The sequence below is a fragment of the Coregonus lavaretus genome (genome assembly GCF_964263955.1).
Source record: "Coregonus lavaretus genome assembly, chromosome: 17".
NCBI lineage: Eukaryota > Metazoa > Chordata > Actinopteri > Salmoniformes > Salmonidae > Coregonus > Coregonus lavaretus.
In genome coordinates this window covers 34365709-34382837 of record NC_140004.1, presented here as the reverse complement: position 1 = coordinate 34382837, position 17129 = coordinate 34365709, and positions in this window count along the sequence as shown.

Below are 17129 nucleotides of genomic sequence, written 5' to 3'. Positions count from 1 at the left end.
TGTCACCAAAGCCCCATATACTACCCACCACTGTGACCTGTACGCACTTGTTGGCTGGTTCTCACTACATTTTTGTCTCCAAACCCACTGTCTCCAGGCCATCTATAAATCACTGCTAGGCAAATCCCCGCTTTATCTTAGCTCATTGGTCACCATAGCAACACACACCCGTAGTATGCGCTACAGCAGGTATATCTCACTGGTCATCCCCAAAGCCAACACCTCCTTTGGCCACCATTCCTTCCAGTTCTCTGCTGCCAATGACTGGAACGAACTGCAAAAATCTCTGAAGCTGGAGACTCTTATCTCCTCACTAACTTTAAGCATCAGTTGTCAGGGCACCTTACCGATCAATGCACCTGTACACAGCCCATCTGAAATTAGCCCACCCAACTACCTCATCCCCATATTGTTATTTATTTTTCTCATTTGCACCCCAGTATCTCTATTTGCACATCATCTCTTGCACATCTATCATTCCAGTGTTAATACTAATTGTAATTATTTTGCACTATGGCCTATGTATTGCCTTACCTCCATAACTTGCTACATTTGCACAGACTGTATATATATTTTCTATTTTCTGTTGTATTTTTGACTTTATGTTTTGTTTTACCCCATATGTAACTCTGTGTTGTTGTTTTTATCGCACTGCTTTGCTTTATCTTGGCCAGGTCGCAGTTGTAAATGAGAACTTGTTCTCAACAGGCTTACCTGGTTAAATAAAGGTTAAATAAAAATAAAACATTTGTTTTGTATTACAGCATATTGGATGACTGTCATTCATAATCTATTTACCCAGCTCAATGTAACATCGATAGGTTTAGGCTACTACATGATACTCAAATTTTCCCTACCCCCATCATGAGGTTTCTACAACCTAGCCTACGAATGACGGTTTACAACGTAGGTACACAGGTCAAGAGAAATTAGAGTAATCAAGGTGACAGACAGTGACACATTTAATACTGCCTTGCACACTCTTGCCTGCATCTAGCTGATCTAAGTTGTAGTCATTAGTCCAACAGTTGCAAACGAGAGTTTCCATTGGACAAATTTAGGTATGTTTATCCCCATTAGCTTTGCTTCCGTTTAAGAAACATTTCTTAACAGAATCGGCGGAATGAATACACCCCTGATCACACGCAAACACAGAACTCAGTCAGATATAAACTGCATGATCACTTTGCTTGTTGTGTATAGAATTCCTTCTTGTATCTACGTTCTCTTCTCCTCTCACCTTTTCCCTTCGCTTGTGGACTTCAATGCACAATACAACAGCTGTCTGTGACCAGGCGAAAAAACCTTAACAAGCCAAACTTTCATAACATAACAGCTAACTGCTACACACAGCCTACATAATTTTTACCATATTAATGTCATAGTCAACATACTAGAACTAATGCGTTAGTAAACCTGCTACGATCATGCAGTACAGTGTACAGCAAGCAGTTTAGCAGTTACACATGTGGGCCCCAGTGGCAATAAATGAATGAAACCAAAAGCTTACCTTGACTTGGAAGAGTTCCAGTATTGGATAGCCATAGCCAGCTAGCTAACGTAGCATCCCTCTCTGTCTGAAACGGGGGGTTGAGTAGGCTAAATTACCTAGCAGCATTCACTAGCTAAGTAAGTGAAAGTGAAAGTAAAAAAATATATACAGTGCATTCGGAAAGTATTTACACCGCTTTACTTTTTCTACATTTTGTTACGTTACAGCCTTATTCTAAAATTGATTTTATCGTTTTTTCCCCCATTAATCTACACAAAATACCCCATAATGACAAAGCAAAATCAGGTTTGTAGAAATCTATACAAATAATAATACTGAAATGTTACATTTACATAAGTATTCAGAACCTTTACTCAGTACATTGTTGAAGCACCTTTGGCAGCGATTACAGCCTAGAGTCTTATTGGGTATGACGCTACAAGCTTGGCACACCTGTATTTGGGGAGATTCTCCCATTCTTCTCTGCAGATCCTCTCAAGCTATGTCAGGTTAGATGGGGAACGTCGCTGCACAGCTATTTTCAGGTCTCTACAGAGATGTTAGATCGGGTTCAAGTCCGGGCTCTGGCTGGGCCACTAAAGGACATTCAGAGACTTATCCCAAAGCCACTCCTGCGTTGTCTTGGCTGTGTGCTTAGGGTCGTTGTCCTGTTTGAAGGTGAACCTTCACCCCAGTCTGAGGTCCTGAGCGCTCTGGAGCAGGTTTTCATCAAGGATCTCTCTGTACTTTGCTCTGTTCATCTTTCCCTCGATCCTGACTAGTCTCCCAGTCCCTGCCGCTGAAAAACATTCCCACAGCATGATGCTGCCACCACCATGCTTCACCGTAGGGATGGTGCCAGGTTTCCACTAGACGTGACGCTTGGCATTCAGGCCAAAGAGTTCAATCTTGGTTTCATCAGACCAGAGAATCTTGTTTCTTGATGGTTCCAAACTTCTTCCATTTAAGAATGATGGAGGCCACTGTGTTCTTGGGGAACTTCAATGCTGCAGAAATGTTTTGGTACTCTTCCCCAGATCTGTGCCTCGACACGATCTTGTCTCGGAGCTCTATGGACAATTCCTTCGACCTCATGGCTTGGTTTTTGCTCTGACATGCACTGTCAACTGTGGGACCTTATATAGACGTGTGTGCCTTTCAAAATCATGTCCAATCAATTGAATTTACCACAGGTGGACTCCAATCAAGTTGTAGAAGCATCAAGGATGATCAATGGAAACAGGATGCACCTGAGCTCAATTTCAAGTCTCATAGCAAAGGGTCTGAATACTTATGTAAATAAGGTATTTCTGTTTTTATTGTGAATATATTTGCAAAACGTTATAATTACCTGTTTTAGCTTGTCATTATGGGGTATTGTGTGTAGATTGATGAGGAAAATGTTTTGTTTAATGCATTTTAGAATAAGGCTGTAACTTAACAAAATAAAGAAAAAGTAAAGGGGTCTGAATACTTTCCGAATGCACTGTATATACTACAAACATATATCTAGCTAGCTCTCTCTCCTCTCTCTCTCTCCTCTCTATATTTCAAATCAAATCAAATCAAAATGTTTTGGTCACATGCGCCGAATACAACAGGTGCAGACATTACAGTGAAATGCTTACTTACAGCCCTTAACCAACAGTGCATTTATTTTTTTAAATAAAACAACCACAAAAAAAGTGTTGAGAGAAAAAACAGCAGAAGTAAAATAAAATAACAGTAGGGAGGCTATGTATACAGGGGGGTACCGGTGCAGAGTCAAGGTGCGGGGGCACCGGCTAATTGAGGCAGTTGAAGTAATATGTGGGTAGAGTCTTTCTCTCTTTCTCTCTCTCTCCTCTCTCTATATATATATCTCTCTCTCTCTCCTCTCTACCTCTCTCTCTCTCTCCTCTCTATCTCTCTACCTCTCTCTCTCTCTCCTCTCTCTCTCTCTATCTCTCTCTCTCTACCTCTCTCTACCCCTCTCTCTCTCTCTCTCTCTCTCTTTCTCTCTCTCTCTCTCTCTCTCTCTCTCTGTGTGTGTTGCTTCTCCTCAATTTGGGAAGAAATGGGGCCTCCAGAGTGGCGCAGTGGTCTAAGGCACTGCAGTGCTTGAGGTGTCACTACAGATCCGGGTTCGATCCCGGGCTGTGTCACAGCCGGCCACGACCGGGAGACCCATGATGCAATGCACAATTGGCCCAGGGGAGGGTTTGGCCGGCCGGGACGTCCTTGTCCCATCGCGCTCTAGCGACTCCTGCGGCTGGCCGGGCTCATGCACGCTGACACAGTCGCTAGTTGTACGGTTTTTCCTCTGACGCATTGGTGCGGCTGTCTTCTGGGTTAAGCGAGCAGTGTGTCAAGAAGCAGTGCGGCTTGGCAGGGTCGTGTTTTGGAGGACGCATGGCTGTCGACCTTCGCCTCTCCCGAGTCCGTACGGGAGCTGCAGCGATGGGACAAAACTGTAACTACCAATTAGATATCATGAAAAAGGGGTATAAAAAATAATTATAATAAAAAATAACTAGCTTGCTGAAGCTTATGCTTTCAGTACTAGATTAATTATCTGACCCTTTGGGTGGACAACATGCCAGTTCATGCTACAAGAGCTCTTATAGGTTGGAGGACGTCCTCTGGAATTTGTCATAATTACTGTGTAAGTCTATGGAAGGGGGTGAGAACCATGAGCCTCCTAGGTTTTGTATTGAAGACAATGTACCCAAAGGAGGACAGAAGCTAGCTGTCCTCCGTCTACACCATGGTGCTACCCTACAGAGTGCTGCTGAGGCTACTGTAGACCTTCATTGCAAAACCGTGTGTTTTAATAAATTATTTGGTGACGTGAATATATTTAGTACAGTTTTATCTAAAAATGTTTTATTTTAATGAAATTCACTGAGGAGGATGGTCATTGTCACGATCGTCTTGACGAGAAGTAGACCAATACGCAGCGTGTTGCACGAACATGGTGATCTTTATTATATTTAGAGATAACCTATACAATACACAAAACAATAAACGACTCGTGAAGTCCACGGTGACAAAGACCGACAAGGAACAAAAACCCACAAACACAAAGTGAAACACAGACAGTTAAATATGGCTCCCAATCAGAGACAACCAGCCAAACAGCTGACACTCGTTGCCTCTGATTGGGAGTCACTCAGGCAAACATAGAAACAGGCTAACTAGAACCCCCAACATAGACATATAACACATAGAATAACCACACTCTGGCTCAATAACTAGAGTCCATTAGCCAGGGTGTGACAGTACCCCCCCCCCCTAAAGGCGCGGACAGCGACCGCGCCTCAACAAAAAAGAAAAAACGCGAAACAAGGGAGGGCTGGGTGGGCATACCTCCTCGGCGGCGGTTCTGGCTCCGGGCTTGCCCACCACCCACCAATAAACGCCCCATAGCGCCCCTGGCTCGGTCTGGTCCCGCTGGCTGGAGCTGACCTGGACGTAGCAGGAGCGGCTAGCTTCAGCTCCGTTGTGGAGCCGTTGACTGGTACCTGGTTAGGCACCGGTGACCCAGGCACGGGTTGTGCCGGACAGACGACGCGCACCCCTGGCTTGGTGCGTGAGGCAGGAAAGGACCGGACCTGACTGACAATGCGCACCCCTGGCCTGGTGCGTGGAGCAGCAACGGGCCGGACCGGGCTGACGATACGCACCCCTGGCTTGGTGCGTGGAGCCGGAAAGGGCCTCACCGGACTGACGACTCGCACCCCTGGCTTGGTGCGAGTGGCAGGAACGGGCTGGACAAGGCTGACGACTCGCACCCCTGTCTTGGTGCGAGTAGCAGGAACGGGCCTCACCGGACTGACAACTCGCACCCCTGGCTTGGTGCGAGTGGCAGGAACGGGCTGGACCAGACTGACGACTCGCACCCCTGGCTTGGTGCGAGTAGCAGGAACGGGCTGGACCAGGCTGACGACTCGCACCCCTGGCTTGGTGCGAGTGGCAGGAACGGGCTGGACCTGGCTGATGACTCGCACCCCTGGCTTGGTGCGAGTGGCAGGAACAGGCCGGGCCGGGCTGGCGACGCGCACCGTAGGCTTGGTGCGTGGAGCAGGGACAGGCCGGGCTGGCCTGGCGACGCACACCGTAGGCTTGGTGCGTGGAGCAGGGACAGGCCGGACAGGGCTGGCGACGCACACCGTAGGCTTGGTGCGTGGAGCAGGAACAGGCCGGGCTGGGCTGGCGACGCACACCGTAGGCTTGGTGCATGGAGCAGGACCAGGCCGGGCAGGACTGGCGACGCACACCGTAGGCTTGGTGCGTGGAGCAGGGACAGGCCGGGCTGGGCTGGCGACGCACACCGTAGGCTTGGTGCGTGGAGCAGGGACAGGCTGGACAGGGCTGGCGACGCACACCGTAGGCTTGGTGCGTGGAGCAGGGACAGGCCGGGCTGGGCTGGCGACGCACACCGTAGGCTTGGTGCGTGGAGCAGGAACAGGCCGGACAGGGCTGGTGACGCACACCGTAGGCTTGGTGCGTGGAGCAGGGACAGGCCGGGCTGGGCTGGCGACGCACACCGTAGGCTTGGTGCGAGAGGCAGGAACAGGCCGGACCGGGCTGGTGACGCGCACCGTCCATTTGGTGCGAGGGGCCGTAACAGGCCGGACCGTACTGGGGACACACACCACTGGCTCTACCCCGGGAACTGGAACGGGCCGGACCGGACTGGTAACACAATCCAGTACCTCTCGCCGTGCCTCTAAACCTCCTTTCCCTACTTTGACCAGTGGCCCCCATAACCTGGTGGCCTTTTGAATACGCCCCTTCTCTGCCTCCGTCAGCCCCGTCGTCCATGCCCTGTGCCCCCCCCTAAAAATTGTTTGGGGTTGCCTCTCGTCAGTCTCACTCCATGGCCAGCGATCCTCCCATGTCCAGTCTGCCTGCTCCTGGACACGCTGCTTGGTCCTTGTATGGTGGGTTTTTCTGTCACGATCGTCTTGACGAGAAGTAGACCAATACGCAGCGTGTTGCACGAACATGGTGATCTTTATTATCTTTAGAGATAACCTATACAATACACAAAACAATAAACGACTCGTGAAGTCCACGGTGACAAAGACCGACAAGGAACAAAAACCCACAAACACAAAGTGAAACACAGACAGTTAAATATGGCTCCCAATCAGAGACAACCAGCCAAACAGCTGACACTCGTTGCCTCTGATTGGGAGTCACTCAGGCAAACATAGAAACAGGCTAACTAGAACCCCCAACATAGACATATAACACATAGAATAACCACACTCTGGCTCAATAACTAGAGTCCATTAGCCAGGGTGTGACAGTCATCCCCTTCCTCCTCTGAGGAGCCTCCACTGTTATCCAATATTCGAAAGATTAGATTAAGAACCTCATTGGTTTGTTTCCTTGGTTATCATTGAAGATTATTACAATCAGAACTAATCAAATTGTAACTGTTATTTGTGTTACAAGAGTCATTACAAAAATGGCTGAATTCGCCGTATCTGAAGTATAACTTATTATGAGTGTGCTTTCTGCACATTAATAGCATTAGACAGGTTGATATAACGGAAGACGGTCTTGAAAAAATATCATATTTCAACTTGTGTATGACATTTTCACCAGCATAAAATATTTTGTTTAGGAGCTCGGCATCGACTTGAGAAATGTACATGAAGGCTGATATCGAGGCATCGAAGGTGAAATTCCAAGAATGTAAATGTACTCTATAGTACCTACCATCAATGCCGAGCTCAATAACCATCCTTCAGCCATATCGAGTATGTATAATGAATGCCTGATGCACCCCAGCAAGCATATGGATGTGTCCCATATGGCTCCATATTCCCTTTACACTACTTTTGACCAGGGTGGATTGGTCATAATTAGTGCACTATTGTATATAGGGAATAGGGTGCCATTTGGGATACACTCCATGGTCCACAATCTAGTGACTACCACTCAGTTGCCTTCCACCCAAAACGAGATCCATACCAGCCCTCACCAGCCTTCACCAGTCCTAACCAGCCCTCATTAGTCCTAACCAGTTCTAACCAGCCCTCTCTAGTCCTAACCATCCCTCACTAGTCCTAACCAGTCCTACCAGCCCTCACTAGTTTTAACCAGCCCTCTCTAGTCCTAACTAGCCCTCACTAGTCCTAACCAGTCCTACCAGCCCTCACTAGTTCTAACCAGCCCTCTCTAGTCCTAACCATCCCTCACTAGTCCTAACCAGTCCTACCAGCCCTCACTAGTTTTAACCAGCCCTCTCTAGTCCTAACTAGCCCTCACTAGTCCTAACCAGTCCTACACGCCCTCACTAGTTCTAACCAGCCCTCACTAGTCCTAACCAGCCCTCACTAGTCCTAACCAGCCCTCACTCACCTCCTCACATGATATAGAGGCACAGCATCTTGCACTGGCTGGGTTATTATGAGCATCAAGAGATTGTCCAGTATACAATTCAAGACCTCCATATTTCCCGATGCGTCATCATTTCACAGTTCGCACACATAGGCTGAGTGTCTTATGTGATATACCCGTCTGCACTGAGCACACAGACCAAATCCTGCTAATAAAGTGGACAGAAATAGAGCAGTGTGTTAGCGGGCAGCACTGTGCATGTCTTTGTCCCAAATGGGACCCTAGTCCCTACATAGGCTCTATGGGTCCTGGTCAAAAGTAATACACTATAATAGGGAATATGGTACCATTTGGGACAGGGTCATACACGGTGCTGCCCGCTTGCACACTGCTCTATTTCTGTCCACTTTATTAAGCAGCATTTGGTTTTAGCGTGTTGGCTTGTGTCTTGTGAGATTATACCTGCCAAGGCTGGCAGGGCTGGCTGACAGTCAGGGACCATGGAGCAGGGAGAGCTCAGCTGTGTCTGCCTGCCCAGCTCTGCCCGGCACTGGGCCAAGCATCCGTCTTGATTACCCGGGACAGGGAAGCCCACTCTGCTGCTGCTCCATCCCACAGCTGAGTCCCAAATGGCAACCTATTCCCTATAGAGATCCCTACTTTTGACCAGAGCCTCATGGGCCCTGGTCAAGAGTAGTACACTATGTAGGGAATAGGGTGCCATTTGGGATGCAGTCCACCTCTATTTATTTAACCTTCCTTTTGAGGGGGAGTCATGCTGAGACCAAGGTCTCTTTTACAGATGAGCCCTGTATACACATCAATATACACTATCCCAGGGCTCTCCAACCCTGTTCCTGGAGAGCTACTGTCCTTTAGGTTTTGGCTCCAATCCCAATCTAGCGCACCTGATTCTAATAATTAGCTGGTTGATAAGATGAATCAGGTTAGCTACAACTGGGGTTGGAGTGAAAACCTACAGAAACAGGGGTGGAGAGCCCTGCACTATACACAGCAATATACACGTCAATATTCACATCAATACATGAAAAGCTAAACTTAATCATAGAAAAAAAAAAAAAAAAACATTATTCAGTAAAAAGGTCATCAGACTTTTGAATTGCCCTAGTGTAGTGGTCACCAACCTTTTCTGAGTCAAGATCACTTTCTGAGTCAAAATGCAAGCCGAGATCTACCGCTCAGATTTTCTTTTAACATTACTTAAAAAATGTAAGCCTATGCAACATTAACCTAATAAAAACAGTACTGTAGCAATGAGGTTTGTGCAGTAAGCTATAGGCCCAATACATTATCACCGCATATTGGCTTTGCTTGAATTTCCCTGCCAATGCATTGTTGTTCGGACCATTTAAAAAAGATAGACAGTATATTTCAACATTTGAGGTAGGCTATAGGATAACACCGGTAATAGATCAGTTGTTGTATTACTTGAGAGTTACAGCTGAGTGAGCATTATTTTAAATAATTTCCTTTTTATTTTATTTTACTGGGCTGATGGTGCCTGCATCTGAAGGTCAGTCTCAGAGGAGGGAGAGAGCAGCAGACTGAGGGTCCACCTCTCAACATCCCTCCGCTCTCCCTTTACTCCGCTGACACTGACCAAAAATAGACACCGTCTTCCAGCTGATGGCGAAACTCGAGTCGCACCGCATTATTTCTGGCTCATACACTAATTCATGTTGTTACTCCTATGACCAGAAAAAGGGAAATATTCCTTGATATTAAAAAAGACCGAAGCCGCTAATAATAACAACAACGTGAGCCTATAGATACACTTTCCTACTCATTCATTACAGCTGCAGTGCTGGTTGTAGCACGAGTGGAAGTAGGGAGAAAGCATATTTTATGGCTTATTAAAGTGTTGAATAGAAAGCTTTGACAGTGCTGATTAAGAACTTAAACATGAACTCACTCATAAAAACAGTAGCTCTTTGCTGTATTCGTTGACAGTTTCTCTCTAGTCATGGTTTTAAACATTTTGAAGTCTCACAGTATCAACTTTGCTGTAGATTTATTTTATGCCTACAACGTTACTGCAAACACGGTAATCTGAGCCATCCGATTGGCCAACAGTGTGAGAGGAATAAAAAAAGAAATAGGAACGCAAGGCTTTATAGTTGGGTTTTTTACAGAAATGTTTGGCGATCGACTAGGAATGCCTTAGAGATCGATCAGTCGATCGTGATCGACCTCTTGGTGACCACTTCCCTAGAGGCACCAATTCACCCAATTTAGGAAGCCTTGGAGATTATTCCACAAGTAAGGTGCAAAAAAACTAAAAGCAGATTTACCTAACTCAGTGGAGATTAAAGGTATCTCCAGCGTTAGCCGTCCCTAAGAACGGTTCTGGAATCTCGTATGTCTGTAACAATGACGTAAGGTCCGGCGGAAGATTATGCAGGAGGGCTTTATAAATCAAAAGAGTGCAATTAATGCATCGATCTATGAGACTTCAAAGAGGGCCAGCCTACTTTCGCACTATGATAAAATGCGTCCAATGGATTCAATACAGTGGTAGCTGCATTCATATTATAGACAATATCACAATAGTCTATAACCGGTATGAATGTTGACCGATTGATTTGTTTTCTGCTATTAAATGAAAGGAAAGACCTATTCCAGACAGAATCTTCCCTCCTACCACTAGGATGGTAATCAGTGGTGGTTTGTGATTGGCTGAATACCCTTCGCTGGGCGGGTTCATATTGTCAACAAAGCACATGACAGAATTATTATGCCAAGTTTTCAAATTACCCGTTGTTTCTTTGGGAAAATATATAAAGTGATCTGTGCATTTGAAGAACAGCTTAAATACACCTATTTCACTTTTGCATGTGTAGTATCTAAACAGTTTATGACTTTGCTGACGTTTGCAAATGGTGTGTTAGAGGAAGTTGACTCACCTTGCAGAAGCATCTGGAAAGCATTACTATGGGGGCCCCCTAAAACAGAGGAAGTCTGTTATGTGAAGGCCAGGGATTGGTCTGTAGGAAAACCACCCATATTATGTTACATATTATAAATACCATGGTTGGAACAAAGGACGGAGAGAAATAACATATTAGAGATTGGGTCAGTTGTTCTCCAGATGTCTGCAGGAGTCTGTAAATTGACGCTGAAATCTTTGATGTAATAAACCATTATAATCAAGGACAGTGTCAGCGGATTTCTTGTCATCACAGCATATTTAGCATCGTTATTTCGATACCACAGAATGGCGACGAGGACCTTTGGGACGTGTTGCGTCTCTCCAGCGTTCCATTCATGAGCTACGAAGTGACTCCCGCTCAAGACGCCGGCACATAAGGTGAGATTTCTCACAATTTTGGGCGCTGGTCCGTTCGTTTGCTTATGTGGGTGTGTGCGCTGAGGAGATGTACCGTTTAAAGACTTATATGTGCACTTTGCTGTTATTTGCTGTGGGATAAGAATCCGTTCTAAATTTCTAAATCTGTTTGCGTTGAAAACAACGCAAACAGGGGGGAGTGTCTATAGGAATTGATACCATTGGGCACAGGGATATTTGGCTTGAATAAAATTGAAAAAGAATAGAATGAAGGAATAAGGCCAGGAACTAAGGAAAAATGTATACTAATTAGGACGTCGTTGATCTACGGAAGCCCTCAAACGAGGCGATCATTAGGATGGGCCGAAAATCCTGAAAACTCACTAGGTTGATTTTTAAGGTCAGTTCTGGGAACTGGAGTTTGTGGTAGATACATTAGATTGCATGTTACCCCTCGACATATAGTTGACGAGGTATATGTTCGAAGTAACCTCTCATTGAATATCTGCAACTCAAGGTAGCAGAAATTTAGGAAGGAACTATGAGAAATAAGGAGCGACGGTAGCATGCTTTAGAGGACCGCAGGAACGGATGCATTCCTCTTGAATTGTGTGTGCGGGAAAAAAAAAAAGATAAAAAAAAAGACGTCTCTGTTGTGTTTCAGCTGTGTGTCGACTCATGTTATGATAAGATTTATGTTAGAGATATATACATATATATGTTTTGGTTGAGAACAGGGGTTTTAGTTTTTTGTAAGGAAATATGTGAGTTAAGGTTAAAATCTTATGAGTCTCCATTAGCGAGAACGTTAATAATTGTTAAAAAACGATGAGCCCCCTGCGAGGAAGTTAAGGTTAAAATCGTATGAGTCTCTATAAAAAGAGAATGTTTAATAACTGTTAAAAGACTATGAGCCTACAGGGAGGATTTTAAGAGTGTATAGAGATGTTTTGTAATGGATAAGAAAACAACTATACATCTGCAGATTAGGATAAGTAAAGATAAGAAACTTCTAAGTAGGATTTGTGTTCTATGTTCTGTGTTGGTTTGTGAGTTTTGTTAAGTGTTACTGTTTGTCTGTGTTGGGAAATAATGGAGGGACAGCTGGTCTGTCTACTTTCTGTTGTTTAGCTTGGAGAGAGCTGCTTGGGAGCTCTTCTCACTCTGAAATCGCACTGGTGAATGAACTGCGCATGTGTGGGATTTTATGAGTTTAGAGTTACGTAGAGCAAATATGCCACTCCCCTGCCTGCACTGAGCTGCTGTGACATGCAGACAGAGAAGGAGGGGGAGACTTACACACAAATAAAGTATTCTGTTTGTTAAATCGGCTGTTGCTTAACGATGAAACTATTTGATTGAGATCTATTGAATTTATAAATGAGAGATATGTTGATGGCTTAAAAATAAAAAATAAAAAATAAAATAAAATGTTATTGCACTATTTATAACGTTCCTGAGTTAAGCTGTTTGCTTATTTCTTAGCACGAGTGTGAACATAGGTATGTCTAAAAGGGTATTGTATGGTTGAAATATCCCAGTGAGTGCATCAAATACTAAATTCTTGTCTGTTCCTTTGTTCTTCTGTCATGTGAGAGACGAGAAGGAGGAGACAGAGAGAGAGAGAGGAGGTGCTGACCAGTGCGTCACGCGACAGTGTGTGTTGCCCCGGATCCAGTCCAATCAAGGCCAGTACTGTTCTGTTCACAAAACGTACTTTCCCATACAGGATATTGTGTATGCCTAGCATATTTCATGTTGTGACAATTTGACAGGGACTTGGCAACAGACTGATCAATTGATGTAATTAAGAATTGCACATTGGAGTTTTTTTGCATGAGTTGGTTGGATTAGAGTTGTGTTGGAAATCCAGCACTGACATTATTCTGTAAAATTAAGGTAATTGGGTGATTATTAAGCAATTGGTTTGTGAGTGCTGTAGTGTTGCTGGATTACAGGTCTTTCTTTTTTGGATTGCTCTGAAGTTGACTACTTTCCTTTACTTTTGCTGATCGGATGTGGTAAGATTGCCACTAATCAATAATTTGGTAAAATAAAATAAAAATTAATTAATTAATAAAAATAAATAGATATATTGATGAATTAATTAATTAATTTGAAAAAGGAAAAAAAATATCTAAAAAAGGAGGGAAACATAAGCTACATAGTCTAAAGTATTTTTTGGTTTACAAATTAATTGGTTTAAAATAATAATAATAATAAAATAATTCACAATAAAAGAAACAGAGGTATAGAGAAAATGGCAAAAGAGGTGAAGGTGACAGAAAAACTAATGGCAGAAGTCAATACACCTTTCTCACATACGGATTCAGCAAAAAGACCCCCACCTTACGAGGAAGAAGTAGAGTTAAAGGACGTCTATCCTCAGCTTCCAATGATCATTCGGGAGGGTGATTATTGCATCAGAGATGAAGATGAACAAATAATAGAGAGAGGACAAGCAGAAACAACCATAAAGATGAATCCAAACTCCAAAAGTAAGAAGAAAACGAGATGTCTGGAAACTAAGGGTGGAGTGAGGTTCAGGAGGATGGAACTTGAAGATGATGATGATGATGATCAGAGTGATTCAGAAGAGATCATGGGTGGATATGACCCTGTGATCAGACGGAGGTTGGCCAGAGCGGAAAGAAGGGGTGATGGAAGTTGGAAGAAGAAGGATACAAGAGATCTGATCTCTGATGAAAGTGAAGATGGAGACAGCGATGAAGATTTTGAGATTAAAGGTGCTTCATATTCAAGAGGATTTTATCCTACAATGATTAGCACAGAAGAAATGGAAAGAGATATAGACCGATGCGTATCATGCCTGGATAAGGCGAATAATTTAGAAGAAGTAAGAGAACTGGAAGAACAACTCAAGAAGCTGAAGATACAGAAGAAAAAACTGCTGAGAAAAGGATCCCAAGAATTGGAGAAGAGGTATACATTGAGGGCTAGGAAAAAGAGCACAAGTAAGAAGATGATGCCAGTGATAATTCGAGGACAGAACATGGAGTATAAGCCTTTGCAGAATACCGATATGTCAGATATACTTGAAAAGCTGCCTACTCTTCAAGATGGAGCATATCCTTGGATTTCAAAATTGGAAGAAATTATGGTGGGAACACAGTCTGCCATAGGAGACATTAAGAGACTTTTGGCTAACCTCCTTGGGATTCCAGATATGGAAGAAATGTTTCAGAGAGCTGGACTTCATCGATATGTGGGGACTGCGGTGAATGATCCTGAATTGTTGGCTGCAAGTAGAAATCGGCTGTGGAGAGCACTGAAAGATAAGTTTCCAACAAATGTGCATCCTGACAACATTCTGATTGACCCACTAGGACAACAAGAAAATCCGAGAGCCTATGTGTCAAGAGTTCATCAAGTGTGGAGAAATATTACCGGAAATGATCCAGATGTGAGTCAAATTGAGCAGTCAATTTTGAGAGCTAAACTGCAGATGGGACTGCCCTCACCAGTAAGGTGCAAACTGGCAGAGGTGGTTGGACTTGGAAGCATGACAAAAGGTGTCTATACAGATCATATAGCCCATAAAGTGGATCTGTACCGGAAAAAGGAACACAACGAGAAAGAACAGGACCAAGAAACTCTCAGAAAACTCAATCAAATACAACTGGTGGAGAATAAGAAGGAGAAGAAACAAGCTTTGGTTACGCAGAATCAGTGTGCACCAAATCAACAATCACTGCCACAGCTTCAACCTGACCAGTTCCAACCGCAATTGTACCAGCCACCAATAGCGGTTCCAGTTGTTTCATATCCACAGCCAGTTTCTGGACAGACACAGAATTGGAGAGGAAGAGGATGAGAAGGAAGAGGAAGAGGAAGAGGAGGAAGATTTAAACCATACTTCCAGCAATCTTCAGAAGTGTGTTATAATTGTGGACAGGTTGGTGACTTTGCCCGTGAGTGTAATGGGCCAGGAGGAAACACCAGAGGGAATTTCAGAGGAAGATACAGGGGCAAGTCAAGATCATCTGGAGGACCGGTGAACCCTTATAGGGGCCTGGAGGAAGGAATCTAGGGGTGCCGAGAAGATCCGAAAGGGGGGTGTCAGCTGGTAGCATCAGGACCGGAAAAAGATCCAACAATTGAGGTGAAAGTAAACAACCGACCATTGGAAGTGATGGCGGATAGCGGAGCTGCTTTTATCTGTGTTCGGCCTGAAGATGCTACACATCTCCCTATGTCCAATCAACTAATTAGGACAATCGGATTTGAGGGAGTGAAACAGCTGATTCCTCTTACGGAACCAATTGAGCTCTGCTATAAAAATCAGAAAATTACAATACCCATACTGGTATCAGAACATACACCTATTGCATTGTTGGGAATAGATGCATTGTGTAAATTGAACTGTACAATAAAATGTACACCAGATGGCTGTCTGGTAGAAGTGCCAAAGGAAAAGGTTTACCAATTGTTGATGACGACAGAGATGGATTCTTCTACAGTATTCTGGATTGGAAATCTCAGTGAAGATTTTTTGAAGCAGGCTAAGATATGGGAGAAATTCAATGTGGCAAATATGCCAGATGCGAGGCTTCCGGAATATCCATTTCATTGTACGCTCAAGTATTTCAAGAATGCTGCCCAATCGAACTCAGAGGAATGGTTGAGTCATCAACCAAAGAAAGTTCAACTCAGCTCATGTTGCATAATTTTAGGACCACAAGGAGCAGCTATGAAGATAAACACAGACGATTATCTGGATAAAGAATTTGAGATTGAGAAGAGTGTGCCACATGTGACCTTGTTGGTTTCTGAAGGCTATGAGCAGAAGCAAATAGGAGAAATGATGACAGAAGCAGAGAAAGCTGTTTTTGTACCGATGAAAGAGAATTTGGGGATTTGGAGGAGTGAAGATCAGTGATTTCTCAAAATAATGATTTCGGCTCAAGGACAAGGAGAGCCATAAGCTGTACGGATGACACATGAATCTATTTGCAGTGTGAATATGGATTCAGACCCTATGAAAGAGGAGATGTTGCAACAAGTTCCAGAATGTATGTGGTCTCAACATAGTACTGATATTGGACTTGTGAAATCAGCCCAATTGAGGTGAAAGTTGAACTTCGACCAGGAGCCAGACCTCCTTGGAAGAATCAGTATCCATTGAAAGATGAAGCAATCCAAGGGATTGAATCACAAATTGAAGGACTTTCGAAAGCAGGTGTTTTGAAGACAATAAAAAATCCTCAGAGTAACAATCCTTTGTTGTCTTTGGAGAAACCATGAGGGGTTGATAGTAGCGCCTCTAGACCTATTAGGTCTGATGATTCAGGAAGCACATGGGTTAGCTCATGTTGCAAGGGGGGAGGTTAGGAGAAAGATCACAAAGGAGTATGGTTTTTGGGCACCATATTTGCTTGAACAGGTTGACTATGTCATAGGCAGGTGCACAATCTGTCTGAAAAATAATGTTCGCAGGGGTGTGACTGTTCTTCCTGGTTACATTCCTACACCGAGAGGTCCTATGCGTAAGTTGGTTATCGACTTTGTTTATATGATAAAACCAGTTGATGGGAAAAGATACATGGTGGTTGTAGATAGATTTTCACGATGGCCGGAGGCCTGTCCAACCAAGCGAAAAGATGCTAAATCGGTTGCCAAGTTCTTGTGTAAAGAAGTCATAAGCAGGTGGGGACTACCCGATCGAATATCCTCAGATAATGGGAAGGAATTTGTGGATAAATCAGTGAAATGGTTTTTGAAAAATTGGGGAAAAAGTCAGACTAAAAAGATATGAAAACTAGGGTTGAAATAATTCTAGGAAATTTTGAATATCCGATCATTTTTCACGTCTTTACATATTATTGTGATATTTAGTATTTTCTTATGAATCAAAGGGGGGAAATGGAGTGTGATTCATTTCATATATCATTTTTATATTATTGTTGATATTGATGTTTTAATTTGCATGTGTTGTTTTGCAAAAGATACTGGTTGGTGTTTTCTTTTCTTCCA